The sequence below is a fragment of the Oryctolagus cuniculus genome, chromosome 19, assembly GCF_051225735.1.
Source record: "Oryctolagus cuniculus isolate XC-2025 breed Fujian yellow rabbit chromosome 19, ASM5122573v1, whole genome shotgun sequence".
In the NCBI taxonomy this organism is placed as follows: Eukaryota; Metazoa; Chordata; class Mammalia; order Lagomorpha; family Leporidae; genus Oryctolagus; species Oryctolagus cuniculus.
In genome coordinates, this window is record NC_142885.1 from 23,462,028 (window position 1) to 23,482,871 (window position 20,844).

Genomic DNA, 20,844 nt, shown 5'->3' on the forward strand with positions numbered 1-20,844 from the left:
TGCTGGTCCACTACACAATTGGCTGCAATGGGCAGAGCTGAGAGTATCTGAAGCCAGGAGCCAGGAGCCTCGCCGGGATCTCCTCATGGGTGCAGAGGCACAAGGACTTGGGTGTCTTCTGCTGCCTTCCCAGACCCCAGCAGAGAGCTGCATCGGAAGTGGAGCAGCCGTACTCGAACTGGCGCCCCTATGGGGTGGCGTCACTGGGGGCCTTGGCTTTACCCGCTACCTCACAGTGCCGACCCTCCCGCAAGCCGTTCACCGTGGGATCCAGATGTCTGCTACAGGCCTGGGAAAGCAGAAGGAGACGGCCCAAGGACTTAGGCCCCTGAACCCAGAATGGAGCAGCGGCTAAAGTCCCTGGCTTCTGCTTCAGCCACTGGCTTCTGTCCCAGTCCCGGCCTTTGTAGCCATCTCGGGGGTGAACCTCCACATGGACGATCACTCAGAGAGAGAGAGAGAGTGCGAGAGAGTGCTGGCGAGGCCCCCTGTACTGCCTCTCTCCCCAAGTGGCTCCAATGAATGGCCAGCGCTGGGCCAGGCAGAAGCCAGGAGGCAGGAGGCAGGAGGAAGGAGTCAGGAGGCAGGAGCTGCAATTAGGACACCCATGAGACATGGAGGTGGGGTCCAGAGAATGTGGGCTATCAGCGTCTGTGTCCCTGGGTCACCACCTGGAGAGGCGGGACTGGAAGCGGCCCTGAGGCTACAGACGCTGGATGCAGCAGTGTGCAGAAGCGTCCTGGGGTGCCATGGTGATGGCCTGTGGGGAGTGCATCTGCGCCTGGCGCTGTGACCTGGAAGTGCACTGGCACCCCTGGCGCCGACTGCCCCGCGATGCTCCTCTGGGAGTCAGCGCCACGTCTACTCCTGCCTGAGAGCCCGTGCAAGCCATGAGGAGAGGAGACTTCTTTGACGCTTCTGGCCGAGCCTGAGCCTGAGGGAGACCCAGCGGCCCCCGGGTCAGGCCGGCATCAGGAGAGGCTGCGTGTGGAGGCTGCCGTGCCATTTCCCAGGTGCGTTTCTATTCTTCGGCCCCTTCGGAAAGCAACGGGCTTCGTGGACCTCTGTCCCGCTGGCAGACCTCCCCCCCCCCCCCCCCGCCTTGGAGGTGAGTGACGTGCGGCTGTTGCAGTGTCCCGCTGGGGATCTTGGCTGCAGGCGTGCCTGTTGCTCTTGGGTCCCGAAGGCGCGGGTGGGGTCACAGTCGTGCAGTGCGGACGGTCTGGAAGGGTCCCCAGGGTGCAGGCAGCTGTGTGAGAGCAGAGGTGGCTGGGTCTCCTCCCGGAACGGCCTTGTGTTCTTGTCTGCTTTTCGAGGGCCCAGCCAGGAAAGGTAGGGTCCACCCTCTCAGGGGCCTTTACAAGTGTCCCTATGCTTTCCACTATCCCAGGTCCACACCCCTGAACTATATGACGGAGGTGAAGCCTCAGGATTGTTGGCCAATGGGCGGAGTGGGGGAGTGGACGTTAGGAGTCCGCCCTCAGTCCCGGCCCCATGTCGTGCGTTGTAACCCACTCAGCCTGCCATGCTGCCCCAGGCACAGAGGCCAGTTTTCGTGTCCAGACTGCCATGCTGTGGGGCAAGACAGCACACTGGTGGGAGCTGCCCTTCCCTCCTCTGAGAGGGAGGCCTTGGACAGGAAGCTCCGCCACAGAGTGGGGGTGTGCTCTGTTTTATGAGCTGTGTTGCCTCTTCCTGAACTCGTGACATGTTCTGCCTAGGAGGGCTGGGTCTGGGGGCCTGTGTTTTTATCCAAGACTAATTGTCATGCACAGATACACATTCACTTACTTTAATGTGCTTGCCAGCTTTTGCTTTTGTGCTGTTCTCCTAAGTTTTCCCTGCTTGGAAAGATAAGGAATTAGGACAAACGTGATGTCCTTGCTCTGTAATTCTTCAGCCTCTAATGTTTTTCTTCTCCTTGTCCAAGTAAGATCTTTCTCCTCCAGAGATACACCCCGGGTCATGCTTCTGGAACAGGCCATGTGGGCTTCCTCCTCTGAATCCCTCTCTGTCACAGGCCTCTGATGCGTAAGCACTTCCTTGGGCTTCAGGAAGGAGGAACTGTAGCTAACAGTTATTGATGTAACTTCTTAAGGCCAAACATCAATAACTTCCCTTAATGTAAAATTGGAAAAACCATAGGATTCTGCCCAGTAGACTTGTATCCAAACTCTGTTTTCTGTAATTAATCATGTGGTTGTGAAAGAACCATTTAGCTTTTCCGTGCCTTCATCTCCTCCCCCCAAAGTGAGGCCGCTGGTGCTGAGCTCCTGTGAGGACTGAGTGAGACGCTGGGGAAGTGCAGTGTAAGCAGCAGAGGTCTCTGCAGGTCTGTGTTCTCCTGGAAGCTCCAGGGAGCTCTTGCACTGATTAAAGTGACTTTACCGTTTCCTGCCAGTTAATGCTTTTGCCTATACATACAAGTATTAAGTTATGTCAGCTGAATTAAATCCATCGTTCCCTATGAAATGAAATGTGACTTTATTTACTCTTGAAAATTCATGTTAATTAGAGCTAGAGCTAGGGAATGAGGAGTGGTTGTGTTGGTCCACGTGTTTCTCATCTGATTGTCTATCCTCTCTCTCTGTCTCTGTCACTCTCACCCTCTCATCTGTCTATCCATCCATTTATCCATCTTCCTGTCTTTCTCTCCCCATCTGTCTTTATCTAATATATCCATCCACCCACCTTTCTGTTTGCCCATCTGTCTATATATCTGTCAATTACCAATCTATCTGACCATCTTTCTATCTATCCATATTTCTATCTATCTACTGTCTGTCCATCCACCCATCTATCCATCTGCCTACTTTGCTATATGTATACTTATGGTGTCCTGTAATATATTATTATATGATAAACTCCATCCTATTGTTATTGTGATGCTTCCATCATTCCTGATTTGGCCAGTGGGGGCCCCTTCAAGAAGTCTGCTGTGTCCTTTGTCACATGCGTAGGGTTCATCTTATCTAACACTTCCCCTGCTCCAGCCCTGCAGTCAGTTGCAGCCCAGCCTAGCAGGCTCTGTTCCAGGTGTCTCACATCTACAGCCCCTTCTCTGGTAGTGAGGACCCTGCCCTCCCCTCTCATGAACAGCTACTTCTCTGTTTTCTCATCTGTCACCTGTTGTTGTCCTATGTGTCTCCCTTTGTAGCTCTGCCTGCCTCTGCTGGGGTGCTGCTGGACCCAGCCCATGGGCCCTTCCTGCTCTGCCTGGACCTCGTCATCCGTGCTGGGCCGGTGCAGGCACCCACCTGGCTCTGTCCTGTCTGGTGGCATCAGGACTGACTTGTTAGGGGCAGGAAGGGAAGGGGGTGGGTGCTGCTGGATGCATTTGGATCAATGAAGACACTCGGCCTTAGACTCTTAGTCTAGCATGCTTGGCTCGCCTAGAAATGGTTCAAGTGGTTATTATGCGGGTACTATTCTGCCTTATTTCCTAGAGCGTTTGCAGCAGCACACATAAATATACATTAAAAATAGTCCTGCCAGAGTGATGGGAAAGCAAGGGCGCCATGGGAAAATAAAGGACAAGTTTTGTTAGTACCTGGAAGTCTTAAGGTACCATGTGAGGGCTGGAAGGGGCAAAGCATGACCCAGCCATAGCGGCCATTTGGGGAGTGAACCAGTGGAAGGGAGACCTTTCTCTCTGTCTCTCTCTAACTCTGCCTGTCAAAAATAAATAAATAAAGATAAAAAAGACACAATATAATATGTAGTTTCACATTTATTAAAAAATAATTTTGTTGAAAAAAGTATACATACCAAGAAGTAAACACATGTGTACAGGTAAATGAGTTTTTTGGCCTCTGATCTCATGCATAACCAACACTCAAGAACAAAGAATGTTGCCTAAAGAGCCCTTGGAATGCTTTTACATTTTAAAAAAAAATTTAAATTTATTTTCATTTTATTTGAAAGGCAGGGAGACAGAGAATGAGAGAGTGAGAGTGAGAGCGAGAATCAGAATGAGAGAGAAAGGGAGGGAGAGATCTTCCATCTGCCGGTTCACTCTCCAAAATGGCTGCCACAGCCAGTATTATGGGTAAAAAAACAGTGAAGAAAGGCATCCTCGGTTCTTTGTCTGCCACGAAAGAAGCATTTCCACCTGGACACAGCAGTGAGCAAAGCGAGCTTTATTTAAGTCAGAAACCTGCTGCCACTGCAGCCAGGAGGGTTATCCAAGAGAGACAGCCCCAGAAACTGTATCTGTCCAGTCTCTTAAGTACAACTTCGGGGGTGAAAAACAGAATAGTAGCTAACAGTCAGTTAGGAGGCTGGGGCAAAACGCATCAAAAGGCTGGGTTTGTAATCTTGTCTGTCCTGTCTTGCCTGCTCATGATAAAACAAAAAGGGCCTTCTTTCTGTTTTCACTGTAAACTGAAAACTCAGAGGGTGGAATCACTACTTCCTTGCTATTCTCATGGGAAAGGAGTGGGATTGGCACTTTTGTCTTGCTCAAGGCAGCTTTTGGGGGGAAGGAAGCCTTCTGGGCCATCTTAAAGAGATTTCTCCTTCTATTGCCTTTTAACTCCCTGCCTCCTCCAGGGCTAGGCCAGGCCAAAGCCAGGAGCCAGGAATTCCCTCCAGGCTCCCACATGGGTGGCAGGGACCCAAGTACCTGAGCCATCATCTGCTGTCTCCCAGGATGTGCACTAGCAGGAAGCTGGACAGGAGGCAGAGTGTCTGGGACACTAATCGGGCATTCTTTTTTTTTTTTTTTTTGACAGGCAGAGTGGACAGTGAGAGAGAGAGACAGAGAGAAAGGTCTTCCTTTTGCCATTGGTTCACCCTCCAATGGCCGCCGCGGCCAGCGCGCTGCGGCCAGCACACCGCGCTGATCCGATGGCAGGAGCCAGGAGCCAGGTGCTTTTCCTGGTCTCCCATGGGGTGCAGGGCCCAAGCACCTGGGCCATCCTCCACTGCACTCCCTGGCCACAGCAGAGGGCTGGCCTGGAAGAGGGGCAACCGGGACAGAATCCGGCGCCCCGACCGGGACTAGAACCCGGTGTGCCGGCGCCGCTAGGCAGAGGATTAGCCTAGTGAGCCGCGGCGCCGGCCTAATCGGGCATTCTGACCTGGGCTGCTAGTGTCCCAAGTAACATCTTAACTGCTGTGCCAAATGCCCATCCCTTTTCCATGTTTAAGAACATTTTAGGTGGATCTAGATTTTTCTCTGTTTACAGTGATGATTCCTTGGAAGCACAGCCAAGTCATGTTTAGATGGTGACTGTGGTGTGGAGTAGGAAGCTGTTTGTGTCCCAAGAGACCTGAATTGTCTTATACATGAGTTAACCCTCAGGTGTAGAGCAACTGTGTCCTAGCCCAGGGGTCAGCAGCAGGGATCCAGAACCTCGTGTCTTCACTGCAGTCCAGTGCTGTGATTTTTACAGCAGGGACTCTGCTCTGTGTGTGCATAAGTAAATGTTGTTTTAGGAAGGGGCAGAGGAGGGGATTGTGTTGACCTACTATGTGTCAGGTGCTAATACAGGTGCCTGACATGTGTTTCCCAGCTTAGTGACTGCTGAGGTACATGGGATCTTACTATTTTTCAGGGACTTCTCACTTTTCCTACCTTTCCAGTGAAAGAGCTGAGGGCCACGCAGTGCCAGTGGCCTCTGGGATTGGACGCTGGCAACTCCTTGCCCTGTGGTCATGGTCTTTCTCCTACCTGAGAATGTCTCCCAGGCAGATGGTGAGCACTGGCCACAGGCAGGTCCCCTAGGTGGCCGGGTGTGGGCCTGAGGCTCAGCCTAGCCTTCAGAGGGGCCTGTCTGAGTCCACGGATTGTGCAGCTGGTATTTCCAGGACGTTCACAGGGCTGGGATTTGCAGTAGTCAAGAATGAGCTGCTTAGCCTTGAGCTTAGCTTCTGAAAGATTTGGAAGCTTGGGATTCTATTCAAAGTCAGAGTCCTGGACTGGGTGCCTGGCGGGGACACAGAGAGGGCTCTGGTGCAGCTGTCCTCTGCAAGCTTCCAGCAGAATTGAAGCAGACAAAAGATGCACAGTTCTGACCCTCTCTGGTAAACGGGACACAGGGTGCCCACAGGAGAAGGGGGGCGGACGGGGCATGTTTGACATAACCCATGGTTTGCAGGATGCTGGTTTGTGAGCTGCAGCTCCTGCCTGCGAATGCCGTGGACACTGGCTGAAAATCACAGCTGTGACCCAGACTCTGCAAAGATGGGGATGGGAAGTTGTCGGGTGTTTTTGCTGGGTGCGGTGGGGATGCTGTATGTGAGTGTATGTAGCGGGTAGGGAAGTAGACTGTACAAGGCATCTGGAGACCCCATCCAGCCCGGCAAGGCTGTGGCTTCGTGGGTTTGGTACGGCAGTCCTCATTCTCCAGTAGAGGTTGGGCTACATGGTAGCAGAAATTTCCCTTGCAGTCTCATTGCAGACTTAGTGCTTTGTTGCAATGAAATCTGTTGCCAGCTGGGCCCTTTTCCAGGCCCCTGAGCTCCCTGGGGTTGCTCCATGATCCTGGTTGCTTCACCTTCCCTGCGTCTGGCTTTACAGTTGTGGGAGGAGAAAGTAGGAGGCCCAGGCTTCCTCTGGGAGGGAGCTGCGTAGTACCCACCCCTCACCTGGTGGCCAGAGCTGCTCCCATGGCCTTTTCTCTGGGAGGTGGGGGTGGAGGGACATGCAGGTGCATTGCCGGCAGTGTTGCTATCATACCTGTTCTCCCCCATCCAAAGAGGTTTCCTTAGCAATATTCCTGAGCTGATCCACCACCTTGCCAAGACTATCTCCCAGGAGAGACACCCACCCCCCCCCCCCCGCCATGGTTTCAGAGCCAGCATCTCTTGCTGTCATCTATGTCCAGCCATGGGATTTTAGGCTGTGCACTTAATCTCTTGTTTGATAGCTGGTTATGTGGAGATCATACTAACAGCACCCAAGCTGACGGTGGATGTGATGCGTCAGTGAGACCACACAGATGAAGTGTGGGGTTGGTTCTGAGGGTCTGTGAGCCAACCACTCCAGGGAGGCAGGGTAAGGGTCAGGTGGCACTGACAGGAAAGCAGGGGTGCTGTTGGCCTCTGGCTCCTGAGCCCAGGGCAGCCCAGCCTGCTGGTTGCAGTAGCAGTGGGGGCTCATCCTGGGCCTTGTCTGTGGGGCCAGGGGAAAGCGGCTGTGCCCCCATCCTGGGGTGGGGGTGTTCCTGGGCCTTCCTGGGCTCACTGTGTGTGGCATTCGGCTGCCTTGCCCTGCTGCTGACTTTGAGTGCTTTCCCTTCCTTTGGTTCATCTCCTCTGACCGATCCACTGTTGTTCCCACACGTCCTGTCTCCCTGAGGCCAGGCCAGCGTGGCTGCTGATGTCTTTGTGCCATTTCACAGGCGTGTGAAGCTGTTGAACTTCCCCGCCAGCCTCCGGCCACAGACAATGAAAGACCTTGCTGGGTCAGAACGTGTCGGCCAAGAGCCCCTTCATCTACTCGCCGGTCATCGCACACGACCGCGGTGAAGAGTGCAACAAGAAGATAGGTAGGCCCCGTCGCCCCAGCTCTGTCCCTCCGCCCGGCCTCCCACTGCCCCTGGCGCCTCTGGATGTCAGCGCAAAGCTCCAGGCTGGCCGCCTGTGTGCCTTTCCTCCCACGGAAGCTTGTCTGGTTTGCTGCCTTTGGCAGGCAGCTGCCCGTGGAGCTGAGTTTTAAAGCTCTATTTCATTGATGGCATTTTCAGGAAAGTCCCAGGAACTGGAAAGAGCTGTGTTTATTGAGACTTAACACAGATGATGTCAGAGTGGCAGTGGAGACAAGCGTGATCTCACACGGTCCGTGCTGACTTCCCACCCAGCAGAGAAAGCTCTGTTCTCGGTTGGGCCGTGTCCCTGGTGCCGTTTCCCCGTGAACGTGGGGAGAGGGGGAGCAGAACCCTGGTTCTCTTGAAGACCTGGCCTCTGCCCTTCTGGCTCCAAGCTCCCCGCCCCTTCCCAGGCTGCAACCACTCATGTCTCTCCTGTCACTGACCCAGGGCACAGTGTGCCCCAGGCCCTCCCTGTCCTGTGTGCGGGTGACCTTTGCAAGGCCTGGCCGTGGCTTGAGCTCTCTCCCTCACTGCCCTGGAGACAGACACCAGTGTCCACTTGCATATGGGGTGGGGATTGCCTGTCATGCTGGTTGGCCTGTGCGTCCGCATGACAGATCTACAGGGGCAGGGGCCTGCATTTCCTAGACAAGGAGCCCGAGTTTAGGGAAGGCCTGGCCCTGCCCAGAGGCCGACTGCCCTTGGTCCCCTCCTGGTGTGGAGGCCCAAGGCTGCTGGCAGCTCTCTCGCTCTCGGTTTTTGATCCTCAGCACTTTCTGTGCTGCCTCTTTATTTCTGGTTTTGATTGCTGTGCCTCCTTTTAGGGAAAAGGCACCTTCATTCCTTAGGGGCCCTGCCTCGCATACTACCCCTGCTGCCTGCCTGTCCTGACCCCCCACCTCTCTCACCTCTGCTTCTCAGATCCAGCCACATGACTCCTTTCTGGTCCTTGAACACATGACTTGTCCCAGTCCCACAGCTTTGGTCTCTGCATGGACCTCGTCCCATTGCTGTCGCTGCCTCACTCACAGTCATGCTGCTTGGGTTTCTGTTCAAATATCATCTTCTCAGAGGGGGAATCTGCTGCTCCCAGCACTCTGGAGGCCACCCTGCCCTCAGCATCCCTAGCTTGCCCCTCGGTAGTGCCTTTCCTTAACTCAATTAGACATTTGCCTCTTTATGGCTTCCCTCCTGCAATGTAGCAAGAGGCCAGGAGCTCTGTGCTGCTCCCTGTCCTGTCCCCAATGCCCACAGCACAATGAAAGAGTGAATGGAGTGGACAGGGCTTGTCCAGGACCTCACTGCCAGGAGAAGTGGCCTCGCTGCTCAGTCTGTGCTGTCCGCAGTGCCGTGTTGTTCCCCTCAGAAGGGACACTGGAGCGCTGTGTGGAGATCATCATCGTAGTGTTCCTCCTGTAACTCCAGCACCAGCTGGCCTCAGCTCCTAGTAGGGCCTCACCGTAAACATCACCAACAAGTTGCATTTTGTCAGAACTCCCTGAAAACAGTGCATCTTTGGAAGTAAAGTTGTTTGCTCAGCTACAGGGAAAGAACAAGGTGGGAGTCCTAGACAGACCTGTGCTTTCTGTCCCTGGAGATCACTTCTTCATTCAGATGCTGCTTGAGAAGAGGCTGGCTCATATTTTTGTGCCTTTAGTTGTCGCATTAATTTTGGAGGAGTTGATTTTTATCTCCTCTTATAGACAGAAAAACACAGACTCAGAGAGATGGTTTCCTACAGGTTACTTAGCTGCTTAGTGACAAAGCCAAGAGCTGGGCTCACACATCCCCAGACCAAGTGTCCCGCTCCCAGGGGTGCTCTCTGGTTTGCTCTAATGTGCACGTGCAGCTGGTGTGGGCCCCAGTTAGCTGCAGATTATGCCTGACTCCTAAGGGCTCAGGTACAGCGTCATGGCTTCATGGTGGTGTGGCAGCCACCTATACACCATTCTGTCCTTTGCTGTCAGTGTTCAGTAAATCATGTGAGCCCAGTTCCTGGCTAGTGTAAGTGTTCCAAGCACATTGACACTGGGCTGCACTGAGCTAAGCCAGAGGGGTGCAGCCTGCCCCTACCCACCCAGTTCGTGCAGGCTGGACAAGTGCATAGGAAGTCAAACAGTGAGACAGGAAGTCAAACAGGGAGACAGGATGTCGGTGGCAGAGGTGCTCCTGGGTACCTCCCCTTTGAGCCTGAGCAAAGACTGTGCACTGGGGAGGCGGGGCCAGAGAGGCTCTAGAGCAGACTTGTATAGAGGGCTTAGGGGCTGGAGGCCAGGCTCCTCTTCTTGAGGCCACCTGTGTGATCCACAGGGCCCAGCACAGCAGGGGATCGGGGAGCCCCTGGTTACAACATTATTAAGGATTCAAAGACAGAGACATCAGAGCCTTAAACTCAAGGCCTTGGAGCTGGGCTTGGAGTCTCTGCCCTTGTGGCTCATGCCTGGCATCCAGCCTCATTACTGTTCTTTGTTCTTCAGCAATTGATGAGGCTTCCTTTTGTGAATGAGGCCCAAAGCCGACACCAGGTAGGAGTTCTCATCGTGATGGGATGCTGATGCTGCAGGTGCCTGTTCACGGAGAGGGTGGAGACTGAGGGGTGCACATCGCCTGCCCTGAGCCAGCCAGCCAGGTCATGGCCAGGCCCTGTCTCCTTCCCTCGACTTAGAACTTGGCACTCAGGGACTGACTGTTTGTTTACTTTTCATTTTATTTGAAAGGGAGAGACAGAGAGAGAGCGAGGGAGGGAGGGAGACGTGGAGAGAGATCTTCCATCCACAAGTTCACTCTTCAAATGCTTACAACAGCCAGGGCTGGGCCAGTTCAAAGATGGGAGCCCAGAACTCAATGATCCAGGTGGCAAGGACCTGAGTACCCAAGCTGTCACCTCCTGCCTCCCAGGGTGCGTGTTAGCAGGAAGCTGGAACTGCACCTCCTGCCTCCCAGGGTGCACGTTAGCAGGAAGCTGGAATTGAGGTGGAGCAGGGACTGAAACCCAGGCATTCTGATACGGGATGCAGGCATCCCAAGTGGTGTCTGAACCGCCATGCCTCACGCCCTCCACCCTTGTCCTCTGTGATACAGTTTTGCATCATAGTAAGAAGTGCCTGCTCATCTATTCAGTGGATAATGTCAAGCTTTGTGTTTTTTCTGAAATATCTATAACAGAAGGTTCAGCTGAGATGCATATTATTTGTTGAATACTCATGGGTAGGAGAATGTACTTTGTGTTCCATGACTTCTGATATCTTTTGGACAATTTTCTGCCTATAGTGTGAAGACTCGTGTCCCTTTTGCCTGAGATTCTAGTCTCTGTAAGTCCATCTTTAACTGGGCACTGGAGGTGAGGCAGACCCCGAGGGCCAGTGCTGACACCACCTGCCCTCCGCCTGCACTGATTCCTGGCCTGAGTGCCTGTGTGCAGGCTTCGTCTGGGCCCTGCTCTGAGCAGAGATGATGGCAACCAAGGTCCCAGGCAAGGCATGGAGGGGTGAAGAGATTCCTCCCTCTTGTGAAAGGACCTTGTGGTATCCCAGATTCAGTCTGAGGTCACCGCTGCCAGGCAGGGTGGCCTGGACAGAACGTGGCAGCCTGGGTTACAGCCTAGCCCTGCAACCCCCACTTCCCACCATGTGACCTTGGACAGCCGACAGGGCCACCTGGGCTGCACGTGTGCCCTCCATGCTGTGGGCACACTGGGAGCTCATGGGAGCACTGTGCTGAGGGTCAGATTAGAGAGTTCCTGATGTCCCTGTAGATGATGTTTGCACTGGCACTCGTGTGCCTGGGGCTCGGTGCTGGGATGCAGCAGGCAATCAGGAGCGCTTCTTCCCACAGGCAGAGGCAAACGTGGCCACAGAAGCACCTGTCTGCACAGATGATAATGGGCGCAGGGGATGGGCCAAACCTGAGACAGCGGGTTTCACCGCCGCTGACTCCTGCTCCCTTGCTGTTTCAGGGAGGGACTGTTGAGGCAGGGGCACGGGCAGGGGATTGTCTGTTTCTGACAAAAATCACTTCTCACAGACTCAGTGATTGACTTTAGACTTACCTGTAGTGGACGAAGGCCGTCAAAGTACAAATTACTCTTTTCGGCACCCTGGAAAGCACAATGATCATTTTTTGACCATGAGAGAGAACAAATCTGTGATACGAGACATAAGGACTTGTTTAAGAGACAATGAGTTCTGCTAGCACCGTGGCTCACTAGGCTAATCCTCCACCTTGCGGCACCGGCACACTGGGTTGTAGTCCCGGTTGGGGCGCTGGATTCTGTCCCGGTTGCCCCTCTTCCAGGCCAGCTCTCTGCTGTGGCCAGGGAGTGCAGTGGAGGATGGGCCAAGTGCTTGGGCCCTGCACCCCATGGGAGACCAGGAGAAGTACCTGGCTCCTGCCATCGGATCAGTGCAGTGCGCCGGCCGCGGCGGCCATTGGAGGGTGAACCAATGGCAAAGCAAGACCTTTCTCTCTGTCTCTCTCTCTCTCTCTGTCCACTCTGCCTGTCAAAAAAAAAAAAAGAGACAATGAGTTCCTCATCTTTGGTTGGGGGTGGGCTAGGGTGCCAGTCCCTTGCAGGCCAAGGGAGGCTGCTAAGGGTGGAGGGGGCAGGTGGGATGAGCACAGCTGCCCTGGCTCCTTTGTGGAGAAGCCCCTGCAGCTTATCAGAGGCTGACGTCAGACCCCTGCAGAGAGAGGGCAGCCTGAGTCCCAGGAGCTACTGAGGGGCAGCTTGGTGGAGGGAGACAGAGCATGGGTTCCAGAGCTGACAGCCTTGTGTTTTGAGTCTGAGCAATGATTTATCAGGGCCTAAGATGGGCAGGCTGCCCCACCTGTCAGGAAGAGTTTTCCTTCTTCGTAAAATAAGACAAGTGCTGGTTCCGACCAGGTGGCAGTCGGTCCTGCACTGTGTTACTCTGTGCCATCATCTTGTGAATGGATCCAAGATGCCAGTTCCCGGTCACCATCACAGGTGTGGTGGAGCTGGTCCTGGATCCTGTGCAGGATCCTGTGCTGTCTCCCCAGCAGCTGCTGAGTTACAACTGACAAGGAGGTGGGCTGGGTGGAGAAGTCATGGTCTTGGGGGCACAGGTGACCCACACTCTGGGCCTCTTGCCAATGACCCCAGCCTTCTTCCTGCGTTGAGAGCCTGTGGGCCCTTGGGGTGCTGTGTGCCGTAAGGGGCCACACCAGGTCCAGCTGTAGCTTTGTGAGGTGGCCTTGGGTGCCAGCGGGAGCACAGCCTGCAGAGGGTGGAGGAGGCACCCTGTGAGTAGCATCAGGACAGTGGCGATACCTTGCTTTGTGTGGTTTCAGAGAAAGCAGGGCACACCAAGCTCTGAACTTCCCACCTCACAATGGGCATGGCGGCCACCACCTTTGTGGGAAGAAAATCGTCAGCGGGCTGATCTGAAACCCCATGGGAAGTTCAAAACTACCTGCTAACCCCAGGGTTCTTTTGTGTGTGTGTCTAGATTTCCAGTGGGTTCAAGGGGACGTGTGTGAAGTCCAGCTGATGGTGTACAACCCCATGCTGTTTGAGCTTCGAGTGCAGAACATGGTATGTACCACCGCAGGGGCCTCTGTGACCGAGAACTCCAGCGTGTCACTAAAATGTGTCTTTGCTTACTGTTAGAGGCATTAATTCTGGCACACAAGTCTGCTGTCCAAGATAGTAAGCGTTTGGTGAGTGAAGTCCGTGTTTTGTCATTACCGTGTCTCATGCTTGCTGCCGAGTAGACAGCACAGAGCAACCTTGGGCTTGTACACGCACAGAGCTTTGCCCATTGGCTATGAGACTGGAAGCCAGCACTTTGGAGTTCACAGGGGCTTACTGGAGATTGTTGTGCTGCTGTGAGGTGACACAGGGATTGAGGTGCAGCGGGAGCTGTAGAGAGAGGTGCTGTGTTACTGCACCATGTAGGGTGTGGAAGATTCACGCCCTGAGTCCATGCTTGTTTGGGGGACTTGTGCTGCCTTCAGACTACCATGGGATCCATTCCCAAGGTTCTCTGTACTGCGACCAGTTTCATAACCGGTGTTCCAGGTGAGAACCAGGCTCTTCCTGCTGGTGTCTCACTGAGGGCCATGCCCTGTGCCAGGTACAGGGTGCGTGGGACCCGGGGGATACGAAGGCCTATAGGCCTTATCCCTGGTGTGAACACAATGAGCTGTGTTGGGGATGCATGGTGCCTGCCTGGGAGAGACGACCCTGCTGGCTGGGCCAGACTGCTGGGTGGAGCCACAGTTTTCCACAAGCCAGGACTGTTGGGCAGCCCTGCTGCATGTGACTGCTCCCCAAGCCTGTGTTAAGCCAGCAGTCCTGAGACTGACTGAGCACCGGTGTTCCCCCAACTGTTGCACAAGGGTGCACTGGCCTCAGGACATGGCCATGGTCAGCCTCTGCTGTGGCTGTCTGGCTCTTGGAATCCAAGGGGGGAATTTACCACAAAGTAGTTAAAGTGTCAGATGATTGCTGCTGTTTCTTATACATATTTTTTTCATTTTTAAAAGTAGCATTTTTACCTGGTTTAAAAGTAATAAATTACATATTTTAATAAATGAGGAAGGGTAGAGACTTAGACAAGAGAAAACCACCACTTGAATATAGCCAGCATACCATGGTGCTGTGTCAAAAGCTGACTCATGGAACACTGCAGACGTGCACACGCCACCCGCGTTTCAGCAGGCAGCGGTGGCCACACCGCCCTGGTTGTTCTATGAAGACAGAGAGGCCGGTGTGTCTGTTAGAGATGAAAGGCATGCGATCAGCTTCTCTGAGTGCATCCTGCCCACTGCACCCCCTCCACACGCACACACGCAGATCACTTCACGCCTTTGCCTCACATGTGGGCGGCAGGCGTGCTCACTGCCCCCAGAGTGTCTCTGCTGCCGGCGTCTCCTGTGCACAGAGTTAGAGACAGTGTATGTGCATTCCACACACCCAGCTGTCTACACCACACACACATCTGTGCATGCAGGTTTCATACACCCTGAACTCACACCGAGGCCCAGCATCTTGCCTTCCTGCGTTACATGTTTGTGCCCTTCCTCCCAGCACACCCACTCACATGCCTTGTCCTGCCACAGATAAAAGAGGTTTTTTTTTTTTTTAAAAGATTATTTATTTATTTGAAAGTTGAGTCACAGAGTCCATTTGCTGGTTCACTCCCCAAGTGTCCGCCCAAGCCAGGGCTGAGCCAGGCTTGAAGACAGGAGTTCTGTCTGGATCTCCCACATGGGTGGCAGAGGCCCAAACACTTGGGCCATCTTCTGCTGTATTCTCAGGCACATGGGCAGGCAGCTGGATCGGAAGTGGAGCAGCCAGGATGCAAACCAGCAGCTATATGGGATGCTGGTGTTGTAGGCAGCGGCTTTACCTGCTACGCCCCAATGCCGGCCCTGGACCTGAGAGTTTGAGGGTTGCCTTGACTGCAAACTGTGGAAAGCGGAACCCCACAAACAGGGCAGGACTCTCTGTGTCTTGAGTTCTTTAATTTATCTCAGCAGGTTTCTGTAACTGTGATGAGATCTTGCACATTATTCGTTAGATTTACTCCAAGATAGTTGGAATTTTTGGTGTCTTGTTACTTTTTTTAAACATTTTATTTTCTAATAGTTGACTGGTGATTGTTGACATCTTTTAGATTGTGGGAGACCAGGAGGAAGCTTCTGGATCCTGGCTTTGGCCTGGCCCAGCCCCGGCCATTGCAGCCATTAGTGGAGTAAAACAGTAGATCTCTCTGTCTCTGTTTCCCTCTTGTTTTCAAATAAATATAAGTGTTTCAAAAAAGAAAAATAAAAAGTTTCCTTAGTGTTCATATTCCCATTTGGTACAAGAAGAAAGCAAAGCGAACATCAGAAACATGGCAGAGAGGACCAAAATCAAGGGCAGCGGCTGTTGATCTGACTGCCCCGGGTGTCACGTGTGCATGGTCTCTGCAGTTCTCTGTGGGTTCTAAGAAGCCGCAGCCTTCCACTGCCTTGTTCTGGGCTGCCAGGTGTGCGGTGCAGGCTGGTCCTGCTCACATTGCTCTGTGCCTTGCTGCAGGGGCTGCTGACCAGTGGAGTGGAATTCGAGTCGCGCCCCACAGCGCTCTCCCTTCCGGCCGAGTCTGGTCTGTACCTGGTGACGCTCGTAGGGGTCCCACAGACGACTGGAACGATCACCGTGAATGGTAAGGGCTTTTCTGATTGCTGCTCTTGAGGGGCTGCCACACTGCTGTTCTGTACACCAGGGTCCAGAGCCTCTCACCCATCTCGTTAGTCCTCGTCCATCAAGGGATGGGGAAAGACTGCCTTTCCTTGGGATGTGGTGCAAGTTGTTGGAGTGTGATTGGCACCTGCCAGGCTCCTGCTGCGCTGGGTGGGGCCCCTTCCTGTGCTCTGTCTGCCTCCTCCTCCAGACAGTCTTCCAACAGCTTGGTTCCTACCTCTGCATCCTGACTTTTCCTGATGCCACGATGTCCCATGTGCTCTCAGGAAGCCCCTGTCTTCTGCTGGATCTCTTGGGAGAGTTGGCTGTGCACACTGAGTCGCTTCTGCCACCAGTGCCATGTTCCTGCACCCTTCCACATCCTGAGTTTAACCCTTATCCCTTCACCAGGACACCTGTCTGTGGCATCACTAGTGGCGTTTTTCTGCCTAAACCTGGGACCAGTGGTTTGGTTTGCTTGGAGCTTTAGTGCTCATTTGCCACCCTGCATGTGTGGCGAGCTGTGTCCTCCAGCCTCGGTTACACCACACCCTCCAGATTTTCCGCGGTCTCTTTGGCCCTTCTTCCTCAGTTTTGCTGGTCTCATGCAGGTGTCCCCTTGCAGCCCAGCCCTCTGACAGGTGCTCCTCGCTCTGTGTTTCTTGTCCTCCTCTCTGTCCTCCGTAAGTCACTGCTGGTGAGGGTGTCCCCAGCCCCACAGTGTTTTTCTGCCTCACAGCCCCGCAGACTGCTGACCACTCCTGGGGTCAGGTGCCCTTCCCTGGCCTGTGCCCCAGCACTTCCCAGCTATCCCCCTGGTGTCCAGCGGGTGGGACATGCGTGTTCTACACGTCCAACCCAAGTGTACTGCCTCCCCTCCCCAAAGCAGTCTCTCCTCTGAGACCCCTCTCTCTCCTCTAAAAGGCGTCGTGGTCAACCAGTGGGAGTCACTTTCCCTCTTCATCAGGCCAAGTTCCCCAGCCCTGTATGGTCCATCTCTGTGCTCCTCTGCTGAGCCTTCCTGCTGGGTTACACATTGTTCCTCTACCTTTGCTGTCTTGCAAGTGCCCTATCCTTTTCCACTTCCTCCACTACCTGTGTGGACTTAGTGGTCCCTGAGCTGTGCATCTCTTTGCAGAGCAGTTGGCATTGTTCTTTGGTGTGTCTTGTGCACAAAGCTAGACGGGCTGACCCTGTACTGCTGTGCACAGTAATTGTGGACCCCAAGTCTTTGTCATCAGACTATTATGTGACAGCCATTTTCAGCAATGGTAAGGAAAGGCCTGACTCTAATTAGGGATTATAAAATAGTGGTTGCTCAGCAGGCGAAACATATATCAGGTTCCTGTTGAAAGGGAAATGCGAGAAACCCTGGTTCCAGGTATGGATTTGTGGGGAGAATAGTGTTTTGCCCATTGCAGGGGTGTTTTGACAAGCCCACCCTCTGAGGGAGGGTGAGCTGGAATGGTGTTGAGAGCGCAGCTCCCAGCCAGCAGGAACCTCAGGAGGACCGAGGAGGCTGCTGGGGCCCCGGGAGCCCTTGAAAGCCATGCTGGCTTCTCCACTGAGCACACCTCAGGCTCACACGAGTGTAGGCAGGTTGTCACCTGAGCCTCGAGCCACTGGGTATGGTTTCATTTTCTTGCACAGTAAATGCTGTTGACAATAATTAGCTAAATTTCAAAAGCCGTTCTACAGCTTTGCTTAAATAGTTTCAAGTGCTTATCTCACCAGTGGGAAATTTGCTCATCTTAAACGGCAGTGCTCACACACACACAGCCAGTTCGCCCCATCACAAAGCTGCTGCAATAATAATAATTGGCTCTTGAACTTTCGTCTCTCAACAGAAGGTTCTGAAGCATTTTTCAAATACTCATTAAATTACATTATGTCCCGGGAAGGAATATTAACTGCCATCCTCACTGTGGAGATGGATAAATCTGAAAAGCAAGTGAGTCCCGGGCTGAGATGCTGACTACGGGTTGTGCAGAGATTGATGGCTTACAGGAGCTTTCCCAATTGGGCCCAGTCAGCCTGGTGGGATGGGAGTACAGGTGCTGTTGTAATCCCACCACAAAGGAGGAGCCCGAGGAATGTTGAGGCTGTGAGCAGGGACTGGCAGGTAAAGGAGCCAGCACCAGGACCCAGGTCTTCTGCAGGGTTGCCCTTGCTGGTTGGGGACTTCAGCAGTGGACAGGAAGGTGGACACGGGGCATGGAACTTTGCTGGGAGTTGTGAGGTCTCTACTTTCCTGTGTCCCAGGTTACCACACCACCGTCTTTGGTGTTGTCAGTGACTGCCTGCTGAACCACCTCCTGGGAATAAAGACCAGCGGCTCTACTGTGGAAGTCTGGCACCCATATGGGATTGTTTTATTTTTGTTTTAGATTTTCAGCATCACTGGGAAGCATAAAGGAGAAAGGGAAGTGGCTGTTGGGAGGCCTGGAGCCAGTCACTGTGAATGCTTGGAGGTGCTTCCTGCCACTTTAGAAAACACTTTTCTGAACACGGTGTCATAGATGAGTTTTTGTGAAATCACATTAATAAGCTTTTCCTCACACTTTCACAGAGTCTTAAAAAAAGGTTTCTAGTTGCGTTTAAAAAGGACAGCCTGAGGATATCTCAGGATTTCATAACCGCCCTTTCCTTGCTGTTGGATTTGGGCCGTTCTCAGTTGTTGCCCTCAGGGGTGACACTTCTTGGACATCCTTTGGCTATTTTTAGGATGTCTGAGATTTTCTAAAAGGTTTTAACTGGTTTGTGTGTCTGATACATGCTTGTTGCTTGCTAGGCAGTGGGCCAGGCGCCAGAGCTGAAACCGTGGGCCCAGCATTCTGGGGCCTGGTGCTCAAGGAGGCTGTGTTCAGCGGGAGAGAGGGAGAAGGCAGAACCAGCATGGCCACTGCCCTCCGGTCCCCACTGGTGGCCGTGAGGGGCTGGGAGCAGGAGTTAGCCATGCACAGTGGGCAGCTGGGAGCATTTGTCAGAGGTGGAGAAAGCATCAGGTGATTGGGGAATGCAATGAAATGCAGGAAACATGAATTCTAAAGCAGATCCCAGACCTGACTGTGAGAGCTCAGAGCACCCGCCTTTGAAAAGAAAGCTGGTGAGAGTTTTCACGACCTTGTATTAGCCAAAGAGTTCTTTGACATGTCACCAAAAGCAAGATCCACAAAGAAAAAAACACTGATAAATTGGGCTTCATCAAAATTAAAAACTGCTGTGCTTCCAGAAATACCACTAAGAAAATGAACAGACAACTCACAGGCTGGAAGGAAATATTTGTACATCATGTCTCTGGTAAGGATCTGCTACTTAACACCCAAACTAAGAAGGCAAACAACTAAATTAGAAAGGTTGACAGAAGTATGGGTTAGCTCTCTCCCCATGAAAGACTTCCCAGGAGCTAACGAGCAACCTGGAAAGGTGTGTGGCATCATCAATCTTTCTGGAGCTGGTACCGTGTGGGGTTCCTGCTCACACCTGCCAGGGTGGCTGTCGTCAGAAGACAGGCGGTAGCCATGTGTGGTGCTGGAGAAGTCTGCATGCTTGCCATGTTTCTACAAATGTTGAACGTAAATTGACCATATGACTCAGAAATTCGGTGTCTACCCAAGGCCGAGGAAAGCACACAGTGACTCAGAAACTTGTATATGAATGTTCACAGCTGCATTTTTTGTAATAGTCCAGAAAGCAGGCAGAACTTGGATGCCCATTGCCTGGCAAGTGGCTGAACAAAATGTGGCACATTTGTACCTGGGCTGCCGCTGAGCAAGACAGGCAAGCAGGGCCCTGACACAGGAACCAAATATGGCCCATTTACACCTGGGGTGCAGCTGAGCAGTGGAGACGCACTGACGCATGCTCCCGACACATGCTTCAGCATGGGCACTGAAGGCCAGGATGGCTGCCTTTTATCTCTTACTGAAAAATGGTATAAGACATATTTTTCAAAAGGCCCCCTATTTCTCTGGGCTGGCCATTGTGGTGTAGTGGGTAAAGCTGCTGCCTGCAACACTGGCATCCCATATGGGTGTTGGTTTGTGTCCCAGCTGCTTTCCTTCTAATCCAGCTCCCTGCAATGGCCTGGGAAAGCAGCAGCAGATGACCCAAGTGCTTGGGCCCCTGCACCTGCGTGGGAGACCCAGAAGAAGCTCCTGGCTCCGGCTTTGGTCTGGCCCAGCCCTGGCCTTTGCAACCATTTGGGAAGTGAGCCAGTGGATGGAAGTGCGCTTTCTTGCTCTCTGTAATTCTGCCTTTTAAATAAATAAATAAATAAATAAGTATTTTCTTCAAGTGACTCTTGATTAATTAGGTGTTGATTGTAACTAATCTGCTATAAAGGCCCCTGTGACTGGTGAAATGCACTCACCAGCATCTGCGAACACCACCTTGTGCTCCAGGACCCTGACCTAGGCCATGACCCTTTAGAAGAGCTCCCTGTCGGGGGTATGGGGGCTTTAGGGGGTTGGTGTGATCATTGGGATTTGCTGACTGCTCCTGTAATGTGAACCAGAGGAGGGGACGCTGACCCTGTCTTGTGGGGTTCAGGAAGGCTCCATAGAAAGTGTGGGATTTACAAAGCATGGTCAAACACAGACCGTAAAGAAGGGAGTGAAATACGACTGAGAACAGCAGGATGGGACCCATGCAGAGCCCTGGAGAGGCAGCTCCCCAGAGACAGAAGTGAGCTCAGCGCATGGCACAGTGGACACAGGCCTCCCTGTCGGTCAGTCACGCAAAAGAGAAGAACCCTGTGGGCATTGGGGGGCCACAGAGCCTGGCAGGAGGAATGATGCTAGGCCCGTGGCCTGATGGCTTGTGTGTGGGCACAATGGGGCTGTGCCTTCCTTCCAGTCTCTTTTTTTAAGACTTATTTATTTTTATTTGAAAGGCAGAGTTACAGAGAAACACACACACACACACACACACAGACACACACACCTGGAGAAAGAGAGAGAGAGAGAGAGAGGTCTCATCTGTGGGTTCACTCCCCAAATGGCCACAAAGGCCAGGTTGAAGCCAGGAACCAGGAGCTTCATTTTGGTCTCCTATGTGGGTGGCAGGAGTTCAGATACTTGGACCATCTCCCACTGTTTTTCCAGGTGTATTAGCAGGGAG

At 53.1% G+C, this 20,844-nt stretch overlaps 1 long non-coding RNA gene across 1 annotated transcript; it reads left to right on the forward strand.

Moving 5' to 3' along the window:
* The first annotated feature begins 7,361 nt into the window (after window positions 1–7,361).
* Window positions 7,362–15,706, forward strand: LOC149120421 (uncharacterized). Its single transcript, XR_016225658.1, has 3 exons — window positions 7,362–7,493; window positions 13,004–13,089; window positions 15,580–15,706. It is a non-coding gene; the product is annotated as an uncharacterized LOC149120421 (long non-coding RNA).
* Window positions 15,707–20,844: the final 5,138 nt, after the last annotated feature.